We start from the raw sequence: 21359 nt of genomic DNA on the forward strand, positions 1-21359 counted from the left end.
ATATGGTGATCTATCAAGGTTGAAATGAAGTCCATTTCTACAAATACAATGAGCAATATTCTCATCTATAGTTTCTGTTATCACAAAAGCTTGCACCCTTGCTAAGCTATCAACTCAGCAACCTTGTGAAACATGGAAACAACCCCGAAGTGTGGGACCTTGCGCATGGGGGTTGAATCTTTGGAGAAGGCCGGCTTCCTTCCTCAAATAGGTGCATGTGTTGAACCAACTCAATACTTCAAAGCTAATTCCTAAGCCTACCCTAACAACTTGCAGAGGAAAAGAGAAGAGAGAAATTGCTTGAAACAAGGGAGGTGATGCACCAAGAAGAGATTGTTCCTCTCCCTACCGAAATGACACAAGGAATTAATTGAAAAACCCTGGAAATGCACAAACTTCAATTGCATAAGTGGCCCAAAAGCATGTATGGAGGTTAGAATTTGCTAAATGTCAAGAGGGGAGAAGGATTCCCACAAGTTACACTCAGAAAACAAGTTAACACAGCACATATGGAGAGAAAAGCCACAAGACATGCACCTATGATGAAGGTAAGAAAGCATACACAACATACATAAGTTGAAAGAAGGCAAGAATGGTGATCTTAAATTAATTCAAGGCCAAAAGCCAATCTTATAGTTGCAGAAATGCAAAAGATTACAAGTCTTCGAGAGAAGAGAGAGCATAAGAAAGCTCAAGGCAGCAGGGAGAGAACCCTTTACAATGAGGCTTAGCAGCCTTTATATAGAAAAAATGGTTACAAGGGTAATCATGACCCCTGCATGTCAGTCTGGAAGTGCAGGGAAGTGCATGCACTTGACTTGTACATGCAAGCAACCTAGCCATACCTCCAAAGGCAATTCTGAGGAAAATAGATTGGCTGACCTTCCAAAGTCAGACATGACATAAGTCACCCAACATGGCCGCGTACCTTCCTTGATGGAAATCCTGCAAAAAACACTAAATGCACCCCTGTGGCTCCACAAAAAAGTGCATAAGTCACCAAAACTGTCAGAGCATTTGAAGCCTTGAGTGTCGATCACGCCATCCAGAAGTGTCACCAGTCAGAAGGAAGCCCGGAGACTTTGGTAGCTCGGACTCCTGAAGTGAGGAAGACAAGGGAAGAACTTCGTAACCTCGGGGTTCCGAAGTTCCGGAGAGAAGGAAGAACAGGGAGGAGGGAACCTCAGATCCTCAGGGTTCTGGGGTTCTGGGCAAGGCAAGGGAGAGGAACTTTGGAACCTCGAGGTTCTGGAGTTCTGGGATAGAGAGGGAAAGGGTTAAAGGGAGAAGGGGAACTTCGGAGACTGGAGTCACCGTAGTTGGGGAACTTCGGAGATTGGAGTCACCGTAGTTGGACAAGGAACTTGGGAACCTGGGGGTTCCGGAATTCCGGGGTAGGAGGACAAGGAACTTCGGAACTTGGGGTTTCCAGAGTTTCGGGGGTAGAAGGACAAGGAACTTCGGAACCTGGGGGTTCTGGAGTTCCGGGGTTGAAGACTTAGGAACTTCAGAACCTGGGGGTTCCGAAGTTCCGGGGTTGAGGAACTCGGAACTTGAGAACCTGGGGGTTCCGGAGTTCTGGGGTAGAAGGACAAGGAACTTCGAAACCTGAGGGTTCCGGAGTTCCGGGGGTAGAAGGACAAGGAGCTTCAACCTGGGGGTTCCGGAGTTCCGGGGTTGAGGAGAATGGAAGAAAAGCTAAGGGAAGGAAGGGAACTTCGGAAACTTGGAGTTCCGGAGTAGGAACGAAAGAGGCTAAGGCAAAAAAACTCGGAACCTTCGGTTTTCGGAGTTCCGGAGAAAAGAAAGAGAGGGCCAAGGAACTTCCGACAAGGCAACACTTCAAACCATGATTTCACTGCTTTTCTCCTTGATCAATTGGGCAATGCTGGTCCATGGAACATATCTCTGATCGGTTCTCACTGATGGACCATGGGTGTCATAAAAATGACAACAGTTTCCCTTGCTTTTTTTTGAAGGCCTTTTCCAATGGTCCTATTTTACATGAAAGAAAGGGGGCATTCTCTTCTCAAGAAGATGGTGGGCATGGGAGGATTTGGGTCAACTAGTTGTGATAAGCCATTAGAATTTTTTTGGCATCCTTTCTTGGAAAGAGGACATGCTCTTTATTTTGATCTATTACTTACCATTTTGGCATCCTCCTGTTTTCTAATATGAACCAATATTTGTTGCTTTGGCAACCCCTTTTTATTTGGTTATGGTCCATTTCTTATTCATAAGTTGGTAAGTGCACATAGGTAAGATTTCCCTTGACCATACAATCTCTTACACTCTTTCCCACATTGGTTAATATGCCAACAATAACACCCTCCACCAAGAAGTTGATCAATCATAGATGTATGTCCCTAAAGAGGTGATGTTGCATTGAATTCAAATAAGCTCTCTACACTAGGGCCAATTGAACTAGAACTACTACCCATTCTATATGAATATAACAAAACAAATTTTTTTTACATATTTAAAACTTTAAAAAGGGTTTCATTCAAATAATTTTTTTTTGAAAAATCTTGACCACTTTTTTTTCAAGATTAAAAAAATACAATATTCACTCACCTTTGATAGATAAATCTTCTTAATGTAGCTCTTTTTCTCCTATTGGTGTAGGTTTTTCTTTCTCACAACCTTCACCTTTGAAGAAAAATATAGCAACATTCGAAAAAAAACAATGGCATCATGGAGGTAAAAGTAATTGTTTTACTCACTTGTGTTTGTGGAAAGAGGCAAAAGAAGGTAAATGCCCTTGCTTTGGGGTGAAAATAGCTATTTAGGAAATTGTTTATAAAAGTGTTTACAAAGTGTTGTTTTTTCTTAGGGTACCTTGGGTTATCGAGGCAAACCTAGGCAAATCCAAAGCTAACCCAGTCTTAGACCCGGCCTTATTGGACCCATAGTATGGGGGGTTTAGGGAGGAACCTGATAACATAGCTTATCCATTGCTTGTAGGTCTTACGAGTGCCCTTAGGTCTTATATGTAGAGTTAGCCATTAGGAGCTAGGCTAATCTTTGTGAGAGAGGCACTGAATAGAGAGTTTCTTTCATGATTGCTGAGATTTTAGCCCAATGATTTTTTATCATAGTATATTTGCCACCTAAAAATCAGTATAACAGAAGTGGAGAGTAATTTTATGATGGAAAAATATTTTTTGAATGCAGTGTCTAAGAACTTCAATATGCTTTGTTTCTAGATGTTTGATTGGGAGGAGTCTTTGGCAAAATTAAATACCTTTGGTTATCATGTAATAAAGTGGAACTTTTACTAGTACCCAAATGAAACTCTTCCATTAATCGCCTAAGCTGTAGTGATTCTTTTGCAGCTATTTTTGTATTCAATTTTTATATATTAAAGAGCCATATAAGGTTGTTGTTTTAAGTATTACTCCATCTTTGTGATAGCATTTACACCTATCAGTAGGATCAGTAGCATGGTTGGTAACATAAAATTAAAAAATCGAATAAATTTTATTCTTGGTATCAAAATAATAAAGACCACAATTAATTATACCTTTATAGATTAATGTACATTTTTATTTTACAGTGATTCATATAAAATAATGTAGATATTTAATGAAAAAAATTATTATATGACTATTATTTGATCTGGATATTGTTATTTTTTTTCAAGTTAGTCTTTTTACATGATTATATCAGAGTGACATAAATACTACATTTAATAGGTACATCAATTAATAGAATCATATTAAATTTTAAGCGTACACTTAGCTTTGAGGTACTTGTTAATGATCTTAACTTATAGTCAATCCAAATGATGAAGATGGGTTTATCTTAAATAATTGTTTCATTTGTTGGGACTCAAACCTATAGTGCCAAATTTTGCTCAGTCCTACTTCCTTTGTGCACTTATGATGAAGATGGGTTTATCTTAAATAATTGTTTTATTTGTTGGGACTCAAACCTATAGTGCCAAATTTTGCTCAGTCCTACTTCCTTTGTGCACTTAGGCCTTATTTTTCTCATCATTTATAATCGATCTAAGAAATCTCTGTACAAGTCTCCATTTATGAATTTTTCCTAAGTGTTGTGTTTTGTCATCCCCCATGTGCCTATTAATGTGTTAAAGATTGCTTAGGTCTCAGATATTCTAAGTGTGGAGGTTTTTTTTTTCAATTTTCTATAATGTTTAAGTTTTGGATTCTCCCTTCCTACTATGCCTTTCCATCTAAGTCCGCCTTTTGCCTTAGTCCTTGCAAAAGTTTCTTACTTTCCCATTCAGGTTTTCCTTCCTACCATCCATTTCTTCCAACCCCCACGCTTTTCTCCTGCCTCTTTTAGAGTTTTGGACTTTGTTATCCTTGCATGCTTTTGCTCCAATCCCCATCTCCTTGATTCCTACACTAAGTTCCCTTCGATACTATAAATCATAGATGACACACTTGCAGAGTACTCGGCGAGTTTTTGAGCTCTGCGAGTTTTTTTGACTTTAACTCGCAGAAAAAACTTTTGCAAAAAACTCGCCGAGTTTTTGCCGAGTTTTTTCTTTAAAACTAGACTTAAAAAAAAGGCCCAAACATGTCAAAAAATTATCAATTTTTGTTTTTTCAAGTCAGTTTCATTCTCTTCAACAGAATATACCCATGAAATATAACATTTAAGTATAAGTGGCATTTCAATGTCTTTTTCCTTTCTTATACTTTATGACACCCGACGCCTTTATAAAATAATAAAAGTATTTTTGGCCTTGTGGGGCGCTGCCCCTCAACCCCGCCCTGTATCGCGACAGGGACCGCGCAAGAGGCGCTGCCCCTTGACCCCAACTTGGGGGCGCTGCCCCCAAACCCCCGTCGAAAAATATAGGGGGACACTGCGCGGATGGAAGTAGGGAGAATTTAACCTCCGAGTTTGATTATGCTCCAAGTCCATATAACAACATAATTAGCATTGAAGAAATCTTGGTATTATACATTTTAGAGTTGAAAGTTTGAAACTATGAGTATGAACGATGAAATTTCAAATATTGCGCGTTTGTAGATCTCCACCAAGATCTAGACCTATCTCTCTACCCCTCTTTTTCTCACCCTCAGACCCCGACGAGGGGTGCTACTTTCAACCTAATTTTAATTTGCAGATGCTTGGTGGCAAAGTTGAGGTGGAAATACCCCAAATCTCAAAAAAATTTGCCCTCAGAATCTTATGTCAACCTTGTAGTTCATCCAGTTGTGAGCACAATTAAAGCTTGTTTGAAGCCATTGACACGAAGAAGAGGAGCAAGCTAGCTCAAAAACACCTCAATGACCTTGTCTTTGTGCAATATAATCTTCGATTGCGCGTAAGGAAGATAGAGGAAGTAGCAGGTGGTCCACTTGACTTGGATGATATAGATCCTTACAGTGATTGGACATCACAGGAGCAGCCTCCATTGTTTTCTGAGGATGACAACACTGATTTGGAGAGGCAAGCTATGGAGGAGGAGGGGGGTGGATTTGGTTTCACGCTAAATGACATTGAGGAGGAAGAGGATGAGGATGAGGAGTCATTGCCAATGCCACAAGAAGGTGGAGACATAGCTTCATCCAGGATGGAGGATGAGCCAGCCATACCGAGCGAGGAGGCACAGTCACATCCACTAAAGACTTCTAGGACTAGACCCTCTAGTTTTACATCTCCTCTAGTTTTACCTAGAGCTGGGAAGAGGAAGTTGTAATTGTAATTTGTAATGATGTATTTACTTTTGGTTTTACAAAATCTATTTACTATTATGCTTCCAGCCATCAGCATTCCTCATGAGGATGCGATTTTGTAGACGCTTTGCATTTAAATATATCTAGAATCAGCTTGTTTCTTTTGTGTTATCATTTATTGACTCATTGGATGCATCTTCTCATTAAATTTTGCAAAAAAAATGTATTTTTTATTAAAATTAAGCGTGTTTTTACGTTGCCGAGTTTTTTGCCAAGTTTTTCCGAGTTTTTCGCCAAGTTTTTCCGAGTTTTTCCCGAGTTTTCCCCGAGTTTTTTTCCTAGAGGCTTGGCGAGTCGAGCTGAGTTGTGAGTAGTTCAACTATGCTATAAATAGATGGTCCCTCCAAGAATCTTGGAGATCACATCAAAAGCCAGAAATTTTTTTAGAAAGAGACTTAAGTGTCCTCGAGACTAATTGAGCTCACTGGTAACATCAAATAATCCCTCTGACAAGGTTGACACTCACTGATAAGATTAGAGCGAACTGCAATGCTAGAGAAACAAAAAATGGGGACATTACACTTACCTTTTTAACTGAGGCTTGATTGTTGTCAATTGTATCGAGCTTAAACATTTTAGTTTTTACTAATTTCAATAGCACTTGCAGAATCTTTGCACTTTTAGATTTATGACGAATGAGGCATAGCTTTTTATCATCACTTTTGTCAAATTCAATCCTCAAGTTGTGATAAAAAAAATTGATTAACGGATAAGAGATTTTCAATAAGTCTTGGCACATACAAAACTTCAGCGAGCCTACAATGATGTATGTCAAACTGCAAAGAGATTTCATCAATACCTTGGATTTCATAGGTTGTGTCAGCTCCAAGAGAAACATTACCATGATGAGGTTTCAATGTGAGAAACCATTCCTTTTGTCCAGTCATGTGCTTTTAAACACTCGAGCCCACATGCCAAATAGAATTTGATTGTGAAATATCTTCTGAAGTGTAGGCTGAACACACATACTCCTCTTCTTGAGAGTCTTCTTCTTCAGCAACATTTCCATGTTGTTTATGTTTGTTCTTCTACTTCAATCATGTATTGCCACTTTGAAATACCTTCTTTTGATATGATTTATTGTTGAATGATCCTTTGGTCAAGGAATTGTACCAACACTTTTTCATTTCATGTCCAATCCTTTGACATATTGGACACTTCTTCTGAGATCTAGATGAATTGCCAGATTTGGGAGGTCCACTAAATGGTTTCTTAGACTTCTTGCCTTTGCGATTTGTGGTCATTGCATGATCCTCCTCACCATGGTCTTGGCTTAGAGACTCTTTTTTTTGAAATCATGAGCTTCTCAAAACTGAGTGTTTGTTCTATGACATTCAAAGTTGTCACAAGCATTTTGTATTTGGATGGTAGTGCTCTCAAAATCAGGATCTAGTTCTGATTCTTCACCTTATACACTATCTTGAGCTTGTCCCATGCATCTTTGGCTATAGACAAATCTCGAATAGAAGGCTGAACTTCATCAAACACTCTAGACATGATGATCAATTTGGCCTTTATGTTGGCTAGATCAAATTTCTTTTGCTCATTAGCATCATTTGTGGGCCATGTAGTGGTATTGCTCACCACATGCCAAACTTCCTCAAATTCAAGTTGAGTTTTGATTCTGGTTTTTGAAGCAAAATAATTATTCCCATGTAGCAATTGGGAATTTGGAAGAAGAATTTTTCAAGAACTTTCTGCCATTGTGTTACCTAGATATTAATGTTATTTTCAGTTTTGTCAATGCTTGGACACTATATAGCTTGGATATAGCCTCTTGGATTGGTTAATCCTTCTAGACCTAAAAACAAATCTCATTTATATAATATTACCGTTGAAAAACTATATCCTCTACCTCATGTACTCTCACATGCTCATTATTATTGATCTCTTGCAGATTAAGAGTAACAGCTTCAGGGCACAGCTTAATGTTGCATGGTTGAAATGGGAAATCTAGACTTTCTCAGCAGAGACTTGGCATCAATGCCCCAATCTGCAGCCTTAGTCTCCTTAAGCTTGAAAATTATGTTTGGTGTTGGCTACGTGTTGACGTGTATTTTGTACACAATCATACACAGAATAAAATACCCAAGGGTACCTTATCCTCTCTTGAATAAAGCCTCTGATTGCTGAAGATGTCGCAAAAAAAGGATCAATCAGGGTGACTCCAATGTTCTTTGATGTAGGGTCTCTACGTGTGGATAAGCACCAGTGGTCGTTGTGAATGCTGTTTCATCAAGGGGCCTTACGTTTTCCGAGCTGCAGGAACAAGATTTCCTAAAACTAACTAGTTCTCAAAAAGATCAAAAGGTGGGGTTTGCAAGGGATAAATTCTAATCTAATCCTAAGAATGACCCAATGTAGGCTAGACTTGGTAAGATTCTACCAATTTCAATATTGCCATGAAATAACAACTCAACTGAAATTGATGCGATCTTCTAAGGTAACAAATGATTTTTCAATTCATCAAGGATCATAGACACTACCACAAAGGCACATATCCAAAGCTCAATGACGACTGAAGGTTTAAGTAATTCAAGTCTCTCCAGTTGACCACACAAGGCGTTCCTACAATCAGTAAGAAGCTAGTGGTTTGGAACGTGAATCTCACCAAAAATCAAGCCCAACACTTAGTCCTTCATACTTAAATACTACTTCGACTGAGAATGATTCAAGAAAGCAAACAACCATGAAGATAGCCACAAGAATTGCAATAAAACACCATAACTTCAATATTTTATTGATCTCAAAGCCAAAATAGACAACAATTGCTTGAAATTCTTTCTTCAAAACGCAATCTTGCTACAAAATAACTTTCTTCTCTCCAAAAGCTCTATTCCTCTAACTATTTCTTATTGCTAACTCTTACAAAATGAAAATGAGTGAGGGTATATATAGCATCCTCGATTACAATGAACGGCCCAGATCAAAAGAAGATCAACGGCTGAGATTCTGACACCTAAACCCTAATTAGGGTTTTATTACAAAAGTTCCCTTTTTATTGAACAATATTAAATGCATAGCCAAATATTTAATTTGGCACAAAAATCTAGGAAACATAGACCAATGATAATTAAGGTGCCACGTCATCTATAACAACCTCTCTTCTAGAACCTTATTCCCTTTCCAATGCTCTTTTTTAGCATATGCAATGAATCTGGTCACGATTCCTTCAATCTCAGCAATAGGAATCTCGGGAAGATTCCTCATTCGTTCCTCCAAGTGGATAACCTGATCAAAGGCCTTGAGAAGAGCTGCGTCCCATTCAAGTTCGAGTTCTTTGGTTTTCTCAATCAACAGCATAGTAGCGAACATTTGATCCCTTTGCTCATCTGTGATAACATTCTCATCTTTGCAAAAGATGACCTTGACCCTTTCTTCCAATTCTTGAAGATCCACATCTGTCTCAACTTCGATCCTTCTGCCAAGAATAGTACATAACACCCCAAACACCTTATCCTGAATTGGATGGATGACCTCCTCAACTTGATTGCATTTGGTGCTGGTGTCCTCGAAAAGAACTTCCTTCATCTGGAGTAAAGTTGACCACTAGAGTAAATTATGAGCTCCTCCATCCATTATCTTTTCTTGTGCTAAGATCTTCCTTGGTGTTTGCCTGATTACTTGAAGAACAAGAATGATAACATCTTTAGTATGAGCAAAGGCGGCTACTGTTATCATTAGGTTGTGGATGATCTCAAGGACCTGGATAGCTCGATGGATTGTCTGCATCATTCTTGTTGCAAACCCAACGACAACTATATGGGATTTGTCAATCCAAGAGCTCATAAGCTGAACCAAGCTCTTAACTCTCTCTGCCTCACCAACTGATTCAAGGGGAAGTGCTTGCACAGGAGACACTGCGGGATCCTGACATCCCAAAGGCTGACTGAGATGGCTAAAGTAGCCTCTCCAAGCACCGACCTCTCTCTCAAGTTTTCTATTCTTTTCCATTTCTTCCTTAAGTTTATCTTTAAGTGCCTCAAACGAATCAGTTGCCTCATCCATTGCCTGCTCGGTGGTGAGTGGACCAAGCTCAAAGGTTTCTACATCATACTCTTCTGCAAGGATTTCACCTTCGTACTTGTCCACTGCTGGTGTAGCTATCTGCAACTTCCTGGACCCTGCCTCATCCCTGATCATCTTGGACATCTTGGTGGCCTTTTTCTTTTCTGTTACTTCCTGAGAATTTCCTACAAGGCTCTCTAAATCAATCACATTATCTTCTTCTTCGATCACAATCACCCTTGTTAGTCTCTCCTTCAACCAATCTGGAATGGCGGACCTTGTCTCTCTAACTTGGATCTCTTTAGGCAATGGCTCTTCTTTCCGGAGAGGAGACGTTACTTCATCATCATTCTTGTCTTCATGTAGCTCATTGACCTGGGGAGATTGACTTGATGAACGTTGAGATGCCTGTCCTTCTTCGTGTTTATCATTCTGAACCATTGATTCCATAGAGTCCTCCACTTCAAGTGTCCTTTTTTTTTGTCCTTGACTTGTCCTTTTTTCGTGTCGAGAAGATGTACCGGATGAGCGATCTCGATTGGCCTCTTGCTTCTTCTTGGAGGGTTCCCTTTTCTCAGGTCTTTCTTTCCTCTTCCCACCTCTAGGATGAGGATTGCCTTCACTTACGCTTCTGGGGTGAGGATTGCCCTCGCTTGTGCTTCTAGGATGGGGATGGCCTTCACTTGCGCTTGCTCCTCCTTCTCCCAGTCTTTCCTCCAAAGTAAAAGTCATAGGTATGTTCTGTTCTCTCAACTTTTGATGTTGCACATCAACCCACCTGCGGGTACAGGACAAAACTGGAGCTATCAAAGCTTTTAAGTCCACAACCTCAGGTTCGTTCCAATCTATCCTCATTGCCTTGTCCTCTCTATCATAGGATGACTGGAGATGCCTGCCACTGTCCTGAGCTTGATCGGCCACTCTGTAAACTTTGCATCTCCTGATAAAATCTAAAGGCAATCTGGAATGCATCTTTCTTTTCACTTCTAAATCATCTGAGAGATTCATCCAAAAGTCCTCTACCTGACATTCATGCTTGTATTTTCTACCAACTGTCTCCTCTATATACCCATAAGGATCAAAATTCTCCCTCAAGGAAAAGAATGAAAATGAATATAAGGCCAACTCTCTTTCTGCATCGTCCAAATCTGGAGCATTAGGACATACCTCAATTGAATTCCCTAGTATGATAGGTACAGGAATTCCATTTCCATGCCTGTGTCTGAATGCCTTCGCATAAGCTGCCAACTGCCTAGTCACCTCAAGTAATACTATCCTGTCTGTCAGATATCTTGGCAACATATAGGGAGGTGAAGGACACCCATGAACTCTAATATATGTAAACTTCTGGAATTGGATAAACCAAGCACCATACCTCTTTATAAGCTCTTGTGCCTCTTGAGATAGCCGATTGTGAATCCCGCCTTGCAGTGTCCTGGTGATGTTCATCGTGAAGGTATCATTGACTAACTTGTAGTTACTTCCTGGTGGATGATGCAAATGGACATAAGAGTCACAAACCCTGACTTCCCCTGGTCCTCTTCCAATCACTCCTCTGTGAGGTAGTCCTGCATATTCAAAACTCCTGATCAAGGCATATATGATGTATGAGCTCATGTGGAATGACTTGGTAGCCTTCAGTCTTCTTAACTGCACGTCCAAGCAATGGCTAATAATTCTAGCCCAATGAATTGTTCCTTTCCCTTGAACTATCACTTGGATGAAGTAGAACATCCACTTCTCAAAATAGAAGGCTTGAGGAGCCCCTGTAACTCGATTGAGCAAAGTTATTAAATCTCTGTACTCCTCCTGGAAGTCGATCCTATGTGGTGTGTTGGGAATCTTGCTCAGGCGAGGACGACTTTTGAGTAACCAATTCTTGTTGATGATGCTCAAGCAAGTGTCTGGATCATCTTCGTACATGGATCTAGCTCCTTCCAAACTTTTGTAAATCATATCTTTATGTTCTGGTAGATGGAGAGCTTCATTGATAGCCTCCTCTGAAAGATAAGCCAAAGTGTTTCCTTCCTTGGACACGATCGATCTTGACTGTGGGTCGTAATGGCGGGCACACTCGATCATCAGCTCATGGCACTGGACTGTTGGAGGGAAACCGACCGCCTTGATAATGCCACTTTCAATTATTCTCCTTGCGACAGGTGATGGCTTTCCAATGTAAGGGACCTCTCGAAACTTCTTCACACTGAAGTTTCCCAAGTTGGTATCTCCAATGTTGCTCCATTTGGACACGATCTTGGTCTCCAATTCTTCATTCCTTTGATCTTCCTTCATGAGAGCTGGACGACTAGTGGATGCTCCTGCCTTCGGGGTCGCCATCTTGACACCTACATAACATTTCATAATGAGCAATATATTTTGCAATTTTAAACATATAGAATAGAAAGGAGATTCAAAATTTAGGAAACTTCATGATAAATCTTTGAATTATCATTTCCTAAATATAACTACGCAATTTGGAATTTAAAATTTCAATACTTGAACATTAAACTAGGAAGATCTCGCCATACCTCCACTTGAGAACTAATTCTAAGAAATAATGCAAAATTAGGCAAGTTCGCTAGGCAAAATGTGGATCAAGGCTCTCCCTTCAACAAAATGGTCTTCTTCTAGACTTTGCAAGCATTAACTTTACCACCTCTAGCCTCCAACGCCTTGAGGAAAATTCGCTCCACTTCTAGCCTCCAACAAAGTTCGCACTCCCTCTTAGACCAGATTTTGCACTCCTCCTTGGTTCTCCAAATCGCATTTGAACAAATGATTGAATGATGGATTAACATCGCTCAAAATACCTCTCTTATAGAGGTGTTCACCATTGCAATTTCCAATAGGCCGACTTGGAAAATAGGCCAAAAATAAATAAAAATTAATTAAAAGAAGAGGCCGACTTTGCAAAAAAAACATTAAAAAGATACCTTAAGCGCTCTATTTTTGAATTTAATTTAATAATAATTAACTTTAAATGCCTTTATAATTAAAATTTTGATTTTTTAAAGGCTTAAATTAATTATTAAATGCCCATGCGTTCTTATTAAATGCCAATTTAATTCAAATATTTCAAGGTTTTAGTGAATTTGGCATTTAATGCAATTTGAAGGATATTGGTGCCTAAGTATGGGAAGAATAAGGGATATCAACAACATCGCTTTGGTCCCTTGGAGAGGGACAGGAGCGCCCATGCAGTTTTGGCCTTGTATTTCTTGCTTTTCATGTTCAAAGTCTTATCTTGGATGTCCAAAATAGCATTATTGGGAACCTTGAGTTTAATTTGTGCCACCTTTGGAAGGAGCTTGCTTTAAAACATTTTCGCCCTGGTCCCTTGGTGAGGGACAGGAGTGATCTTACCTTTTGTCCTTGGACTTCATTTTCCAAATTGCCAATTCATGTTGGGGGTAAACAAATAATCTTCATTCGTCCTTTCAATGCATGTTTCACTCGCTTTCTCAAGGCAAAATTGACCCTCTTAAGATTTTCACCCTGGTCCTCCAGTGAAGGACAGGAGCGATTTTTGTTTTTGAGCCTAGGGTTGTTGATTTTTGGGGTTGATTCCTTGTTCATTGTCCTCTTAAAGACATTTTGACTTTGCACAACCTTGCCTTGGCGTGGTCTTGGAAGGAAATGATTGATTTTAGGAAAAAACGCCTTGGTCCTCTAGTGAAGGACAGGAGCGCTCTTTAGCTTATTGCACATATTCATGATCGCATCAACTTCCAATGACCTTCGAGGCATAAAACATCATTCCTTATTCCTTGGAAACGAAAGTAGCATTCCAAAATGTTAGGCTATTAGGCAAATTTGAAGATTTCGCTCTGGTCCCTTGGTGAGGGATAGGAGCGCCTAAGCCAATTTTCATCAAGTCTTGTGGTCTTTGCGACTTCGTCCTTCCTTGTAGCACTTTAAATATCATCGCCATCTTGTGCCTTGACCTGGATTCATCCCAATTTGGGAAGGAAGACATGATAATGTGTTTTTCGCCCTGGTCCCTTGGTGAGGGACAGGAGCGCCTTGGCCATTATGAGTTCACTTATGTTTTGCCAACTTTCAAAATTATCTTCAATGGAGTGATTACGCCTTCCTTCCTTCATCTCAAACTTGAAACTTGCTTTACCTTTGCCAAGAATTTGTCTCTTGAGAAAATCGCTCTGGTCCCTTGGAGAGGGACAGGAGCGCCTATTGCAACTTGGGTCGATTTTCTCCTTTGTAGGCCACTCAAGTTATATTCAATGAATAAAACATACTTCTCCCGACCTCCTCAAATCGCGAAATCATTTAAATCTTGTGAGGACAATGTAAATTTGGAATTCAAGCTCCGGTCCTTCAGTGAGGGACAGGAGCGCCTTTTATCCTTCTAGGCCAAAAGTTCAACCTTTCATTGCTAACGACTAAGTCTGGATACTCCATTATGCTTGTTTCATCCTTCATTGCGTCTTTGATGCTTCAGTTCGATCAACCAAGGCCAAAAATGATCTAAGTAAGCCATTTCGCCTTGGTCCTTCAGTGAGGGACAGGAGCGATTTGGTCTTAATCCCTCAAAATTTATCATTTTCGAGTCTTCAAAATCTTCAAAATCTTCAATTTACATCCAATTATATCCCCTAGCGACCCTGCACAAAACAATTTAAACAAGTCAGCAATCAATATGCATCAACTAACATTTTCGCCCTAGTCCCTGAGAGAGGGACAGGAGCGATTTTGCCCTTATAAGCCAAAATATCCAAAATTTAGGTCTTCAAATCACTTCATCATGCAGGGTTAGGTCGTCTTCAAGTCCAGGAACCAGTTATCTTGCTTCCAAAATTTGGTTAAAGTTTGCCTAGACAAAATGTATAATTCAATCATTAAAATGCTAACACTTAGACCTAACTTGAATTTGCCCTCAAAATCCTGATTGGACCCATCCTGAGACATTCTTGACTTCTTGGCAGGCTCATCCTATTTCAAAATTGCAATCTTCGGGAGGATGCTTAATAATCTTTCAAAATTTGACTGGACTTCGGCTTGAAAATATCAAAAACGAAACCCCTAAGGCTTAACCCTAGTCCAGACGACTCACTCACTTACTCAAAACCCTAAAAGCAGAGAGAAGAACAGGCAAAACAAAAACAAAAAGAGGGGATCCCCATTTGAATGGGGCGATGTGTGAAATGGTCACAACACTACGTAGAAGTGAATCTGGACTCATCCTTCACCTTTTGCTTTTCTTGAAGAGACCGGAGTGAATCCCTAGCTCTTAGCACTCCAAGAAAGAGGGTTGTGAGGCAAAGCAAGAAAGAGGAACCTTTGTCGTTGTTCTTGCAACTATAATGAGTGCTAGAAAAACTTCACACATTGGATCTATAATATTAGCAACTACTTCCTTAATGATGGAGATCAATGGAGATACCTCGCCTTCTACAAATCAATCAAATAAAAAATACTCTATTTATGTCTTGCAGCTTCTCAAGATTACACAAACTCAACATTGGTTGTGCCACAAGAATAACATTTACTACAAGAGGAAGAAGCAACAAAGAGCAACTTGATGGGCTTGGCGACAGCAGATCCAGTCAGGGAACATATCTCCTTTTATGCTGCAAGGTCTTGTTTGTCTTCACCTCCATAGACAACATGGAATCGTCAACAATTAAAGAGACACCACAAGCATGCACTTTGTCTTCACTTTTATGGCCAACATGGAATCGTCAACCATTAAAGAGACACCACAAGCATGCATGAAAGGATTAAAGAGACCACGGTCTTAATAATCTATTGTATGTGGTCATGGCAAACGAGTCTGCAATGCAGACCACAAAAGGTAGAGAAAAAGTCATGTCTTTATTGTCATCACCATAAATAGATCATAATGACATTCGGCCTTCTCAATTTCATTGCCAAGTCTCTGATTTCCTCGTTAGAAAATCAGCTCTACGTTTAGAATGACCTCTGATCAAGAGCCTTTTCCTCATCCATGGACAAATCTATGTCTTCCTTTGCTTATCTTCTAATCCTATTTCTCCATTCACGTCTACAACAAGTCAAAGCTATTCATCAAATGGAGATTGACTTCAGCTATGTTGTCAGGTAGTTCCTCCAATGCAAATCTTTCACCTAACTCTGCCCTCTAAGATGCCATCTCTTATCCCTCTAATGCCCAGTTTAAAGCTGCTGATCCCACTTCTTCGCTTCAGCATGACCAGGAATAATACAGCAATCTAGGTGCAAGGCTCTGATACTATATCAGAGAATCCAATCAACTGCCCTGATTTGTAATATGAGCAGAATTTATACATAAAAATAATGATAATTTCTGCATTCACGGTTCTAACAAATTACTAACAGACCAACCAAATATGCTAAGTTTACAAACAAATAATAGCAAACCAAAACAACCAAACAAACAGAAGAAACTATACAGTAAATGATAGAATATTCAACACCTTCACTACTTTTGCTCACTCTATTCATGGCTGGAAAAAATACAGGAGGATTGGTTAATTTTATCAGCTGTCTTATTTCAGTTTTTAGGAGATCAATATATTTTATGGTCCAGCCTTCACTCATCCCAGCTTTATATTAGACTTCATAGTGGTATCTCTAAAGTTTGTACTGCTTTAGATGTAAACTACTGGGTTTATTTGCCGACCAGAACACATTTCTTTGTTCAAAATCTCAAAAACGATCACATGAAGAGGACTTGAGGTTTAAGTATAGTGTAGGCAGGTTAATGGCCCTATTTCTTCATTTTCTTTGTGCAGGTGGCTGGTACAATCATGCATATTGATTGTCTGCTATGATTCATTGCTATCTTGTTTTAAGTTCAAGTTAATTTCAAGCTAGTTGATTCTTGGATTCATATTAACTGTCATCTCATGTTATTTTCTTTATGATTTTATATTTTTCCAAATTTAAAAAGATATATTTTCTAGATATTCTTTTAAACATGTTTTGAAGCTCAAGAATAGGTTTCTTAGTTGCGAGAGCTTTGATGGGATAACAATCTCATTTTCTCAATCTCTGTTTAAGTGTTCTGTTATACAGACGAGAAATGAAGAAGCATGTGAAATGATCATTCCTATTGTTCATAGGAATGACTCTTGCTACTAAACTGGCTATGGCTGCCAGGACGTGCTCCATTTTTAGTACTGGACCACTGGTATAGAATGACAAAAAAACCCTTTATGCTTTCCTGTATGTTCAATTCAATAGAATAAAAATTATAACTTGGAACAATGGCAAAGAGGCACAAAAATGTGTTTCTATCAATATTGGCAGCTCAACATTGGAAACATTGCTATTAAAAATGTTTGTGGAAGCATTCAATTACATTTCCATGTTTATGCATTGGTGACTTGTGGTAAATTGTTTCAATGAGCTATTTTAAAAATCTTTACCTTATGAGATTGAGAATCAAGAATGGATATATCCTCAGAAAAAGAGCCATGTCTACTAGAATTAGAAAAGGTGCTTGGTGAATGTTGTAAAAACAAACTTGAACTATATAATGCAGATTTATGAAATGATCCTTACATCATGCAGAATTTGAAGTATCCAGATTATTTGCAACATATCTACCGTGAGGTTTTTCTTCACAGGAGCTAAGCACTCGTCTGGAGCCATTAGAAGCTTTGCATCTGAAAAAGCTGTTTGCCAGATTTTGACAAGGACACAATAACATCAAGTCTCCATATTCCTTTTCAGTTCAAGGTCCTAAATCTTGGTGGGGACATTTTCGAGGATAGATTTACCAAAAAAAGAAAATGTTGTAAATTGCAAGAATTATGAAATTCCACTTAAAAAAGGTGATTTTGACCACATTTCAGAAAGATTATGATAACATCAAGCCTTAGTCCTTGGTTTGATTTTCAAGTACACCATACTTGTGTGCCGAAACTACCATCTCTGAAGTGAGTCAAAATAAATGTCGGCTTCTGAAATTGGAAAAGACTGTATATGTTAATATTGTTTACATGAATTCTAGACATAAATACTGGCTGATTATTACTCTAGAGATTTGGAGGTATGTTGATTTGAAGGAAAGATGTGATGAATTTTTTTTGTTTTGATTTTTGTTATGAATAGGTAAAGCTCACACACGTGAACAACTTTGTAAGCTAACTAAAGTCAAATAATTTATATTTGGCTATATCAAATAAAGAATTCATACAAACTTAAATTATTAAGTCAGGGTACAATATACTATTTGTTGATAACTATGACCTCTCTAAACATGAATGCTACAGAGTTTACTTTTCATAAAAGTGGAGTTCTATTTTGCACAGAGAGTAATGGAGACAACAGGATTCAACTTCCAATTAGTGCTCGTATTTAAATTGTTTATGTTTTGTCTTAGGGCAAAATGTTTGTAATTGTATATGCCATAATTGCCAAGAGACTCGTACACTGACACTCGGTACTCATCCCCCATACTGGAAACACATCCCATCTCAGAGACCTATAGACATCTTCAGACATTAGGAAACTTAAGATAAAGTTTATATGTGTCTCCTATACATCTCCTATAAGCATCCCTTGAAAATGAGGAAAGTTGGAAACTTCCTAATAGTGGTTTTTCAGATATATCACATAAATTACATTTGGATTTTCTTGAAGTGCTGATATGTGGTCGACAAAAGTTAAAAGAACTAAACAAATACACAAATAGACTTCTAATTATCTATTTTTCCATAAAACAATAATAAGGCTTAACATGTGTACATGCATTGGAGTTTTATCAATCGATAGAAAATATCGTTGTCTCCAAGGTCCCCCATACGAAGTTTTTCAAAATAATGAGATTCCCCTCTAGTTTCTTTGTCATTTCCAGGCGAGTATGATTTTAAATAATCTTTTCTATCATATTACTATATAATTAATCTCCAGGTGAGTATGATTTTAAATAATCTTTTCTATCATAATTACTATCAAATTACTATATAATTAATCTATTTCAGTACTGTAAAATTTTAGTTTTATTTTAAATTTTAAGCATTTAGTGTAAAGATATCCATTGTCTTATATATACATATAGCTATTTCCAAGTACTTGTCTCTAACCTTTGAAAAAGGCATATCAGTAGCCATTACCATCTCTTGTACTAGTACTTGTACCTATTGTGACCATTTCACACATCGTCCCATTGCAAATGGGGATCCCTACTTTTTTTGCTTTCTAGGATAGTTGTAGAGTCTTTTAGCTATTAGACTTTCACTTGTTAGAAGTGTGGCATGGATGTAATCAAGTCAAGTCTCTCTCTCTAGATGAGTGAGGTCAGTCAATGAATGATTCACATCTTTGCTCGCTCTAATGGAAATGAAATGTTGAAATTTAGCTAAGGCAAGTCGCTTTTGGAGGATCAACATTCTAGGTTTGCACTTTGGAGCCCGGTCATTGACCCCCAAAATGTGCACCTTAAGCATCCAAGCTCGGTCATTACCACCTTGAAAGTGTGCCTTAAGGATTGCACTATTTCCTTTGCTATGCTGAAAGTGTGCCTTAAGGATTGCACTATTTCCTTTGTTATGTTAAAAGTGTGCCTTAAGGATTGCAATATTTCCTTTGCTATGTTGAAAGTGCGCCTTAAGAAATAGAGTGATTTCCTTTGCTACCTTGGACGTGCAGCTTAAGGTTTTAACTACTTCCTTTGACCCCTTGGAAGTGCAACATAAGAATGAAGGTGATTTACTTTGCCCCCCTAAAAGTGCGACTTAAGGATTATGTGATTTCCATTGACCCCTTGAAAGTGCGACTTAAGAGATTGATCACTTCCTTTGCTATGCTAAAAGTGTGACTTAAGGGTTGAGCGATTGCCATTGACACCTCTAATCAGCGAACTAAGGTGTTGGCATTGTATTGTTTGAAATGAGATCATGATCATGCTAGGTGCATTGCTAACAAGGTGATTGCAAGATCAATTGATGAAAAGTTAGGAAGGAAATCAATCACTTCCAATGAAGGGCCAAATCCACGAGCCAAGGCATTGAAAACGTTTCCTTTGCTCAGCCAAGGCATTGTTAGCGCTTCCTTTGCTCAACCAAGGCATTGGCAACTCTTCCTTTGCCCTATGAGATCCACACACTTCCTTTGCCACCTGAAACCAATGCAAATCAAACCTCTCTTAGATCTAAAACCCATCAAATCAGGCATAGAAAGTCAGAAATCAAACATAAATCAAGCTTGCAACACAAAATCAGACTCAAGATGATGAAGAATTAAGTCAAAAGGAGAGAAATCATAAGTAAAATCAGATGTTTCCATTGTCAAAAATTCATTTCCAGATTTAGAGAAGGGAGTAGGAAGCTTGATTTAGTACTTTTTGCAATGTTTTGATTCAACTTATGTTAGTTTATAGGTTTGATGCAAGTAGGATGAACATGCAAAGGAAGGTGATGAGGATCAACTCTAAGATGAGGACTTATTAGCTCACATACAACATTAAGATTTCATCACATAAGCAAAGACGAGCCCAAGGATGACATTGCATCACTTCAAGCCTCAACCTTATGCAAGGTTGTTGATGGGATCATCATCACAGACTATAAGGCAAGAGTGGGACTCATCTACATCAAGGGGAGAACAAGAAGACTCTAAGCTTGGAATGAAGGATTTCCACTACATGAAGAAGATAACATTGTATAGGAAAGACTTCAAGATCAACATAAGGATGGTAGCGAATACAAAGAACATGATCAACATGATGATATGCTAGCACACTGCAATTGCAACACTTCAAGTCTTAGGCTCAGGCAAGGAAGCTACTCGAAGGAAAAGGATTTTACAAGATCACACAGGGTATACTGGACAAACATCTCATTGACAGGGTATGCAGGCAGTTTGGGTGACAATAGAGGATGCCTCGGGGATCAGGAGAGTTTGCACGGACAATGCGAGAGAAGGCTCACTGGGGGCCGATTTTGTCCTATTATGTTGCGGTTACACAGTTTGAGAAGATGGTTCCTATGCCTTGGGATCTACTGAGGGATGTGGTTGATGCTGGTACAGATGAGGAGTATGATGCCTATTTTGCAGCACATCTAGTACCAAGGTTGATAGATCCAGATGAGCCTGTGGTAGTGGAGGATGATGATGATGATGAGGATGACGAGGACAGGGGTGGAGGGAGAGGGAGGAGGTAGAGGAGAGGAGCAGTGAGGAGGGTGGTGAGGGAAAGGAGTGGACAAAGGGATGCTAGAGAGATGGCTAAGGAGAGATAGGATCCTCAGGGAGAGAGGCCACTGAGAACAACGAGGGGTAGAGGAGGACAAGTCTTACAAGTTGGTAGATAGGTACAGGGAGAGATGCACAGAGACATGCTAGGCAAGAGGAGGGTTCTCAGGGTGGAGATGAGGAGGAGGATGAGTAGCTAGCGTTGCGAGAGATTGCAGGAGGATAGGTCGATGAGATCGAGGATCTCGAGAGAGACGTGACTCAATTGAGGCCACAATTAGTAGAGATGCAGAGGGGGAGGGATCAAGCCATCTAGAGGTATACTGAGGTCGAGGAGGCACTAAGGGCATGCAAGAGATCAGCTGAGGACACATGGGCTAGATATGCATATGTCTTATGGGAAGGAGAGGAGATAGCCTATTGGAGAGATCTATACTACACAACTGTTCCTCCAGAGCTGAGGGCTAGGAGCTT

The 21359-nt window shown here is 39.2% G+C and overlaps 1 long non-coding RNA gene across 1 annotated transcript in view; it reads left to right on the forward strand.

Moving 5' to 3' along the window:
• LOC131029021 (uncharacterized) overlaps positions 1–17724 on the forward strand; it is a 46340-nt gene extending 28616 nt beyond the window's left edge. Inside the window, exons 2-3 of the long non-coding RNA XR_009102675.2 lie at positions 16746–16875; positions 17259–17724. This is a non-coding gene — a long non-coding RNA (uncharacterized LOC131029021). The remainder of the gene's footprint in view (positions 1–16745; positions 16876–17258) is intronic.
• Positions 17725–21359: the final 3635 nt, after the last annotated feature.

The sequence above is a fragment of the Cryptomeria japonica genome, chromosome 10 (genome assembly GCF_030272615.1).
Source record: "Cryptomeria japonica chromosome 10, Sugi_1.0, whole genome shotgun sequence".
Classification (NCBI taxonomy): Eukaryota; Viridiplantae; Streptophyta; class Pinopsida; order Cupressales; family Cupressaceae; genus Cryptomeria; species Cryptomeria japonica.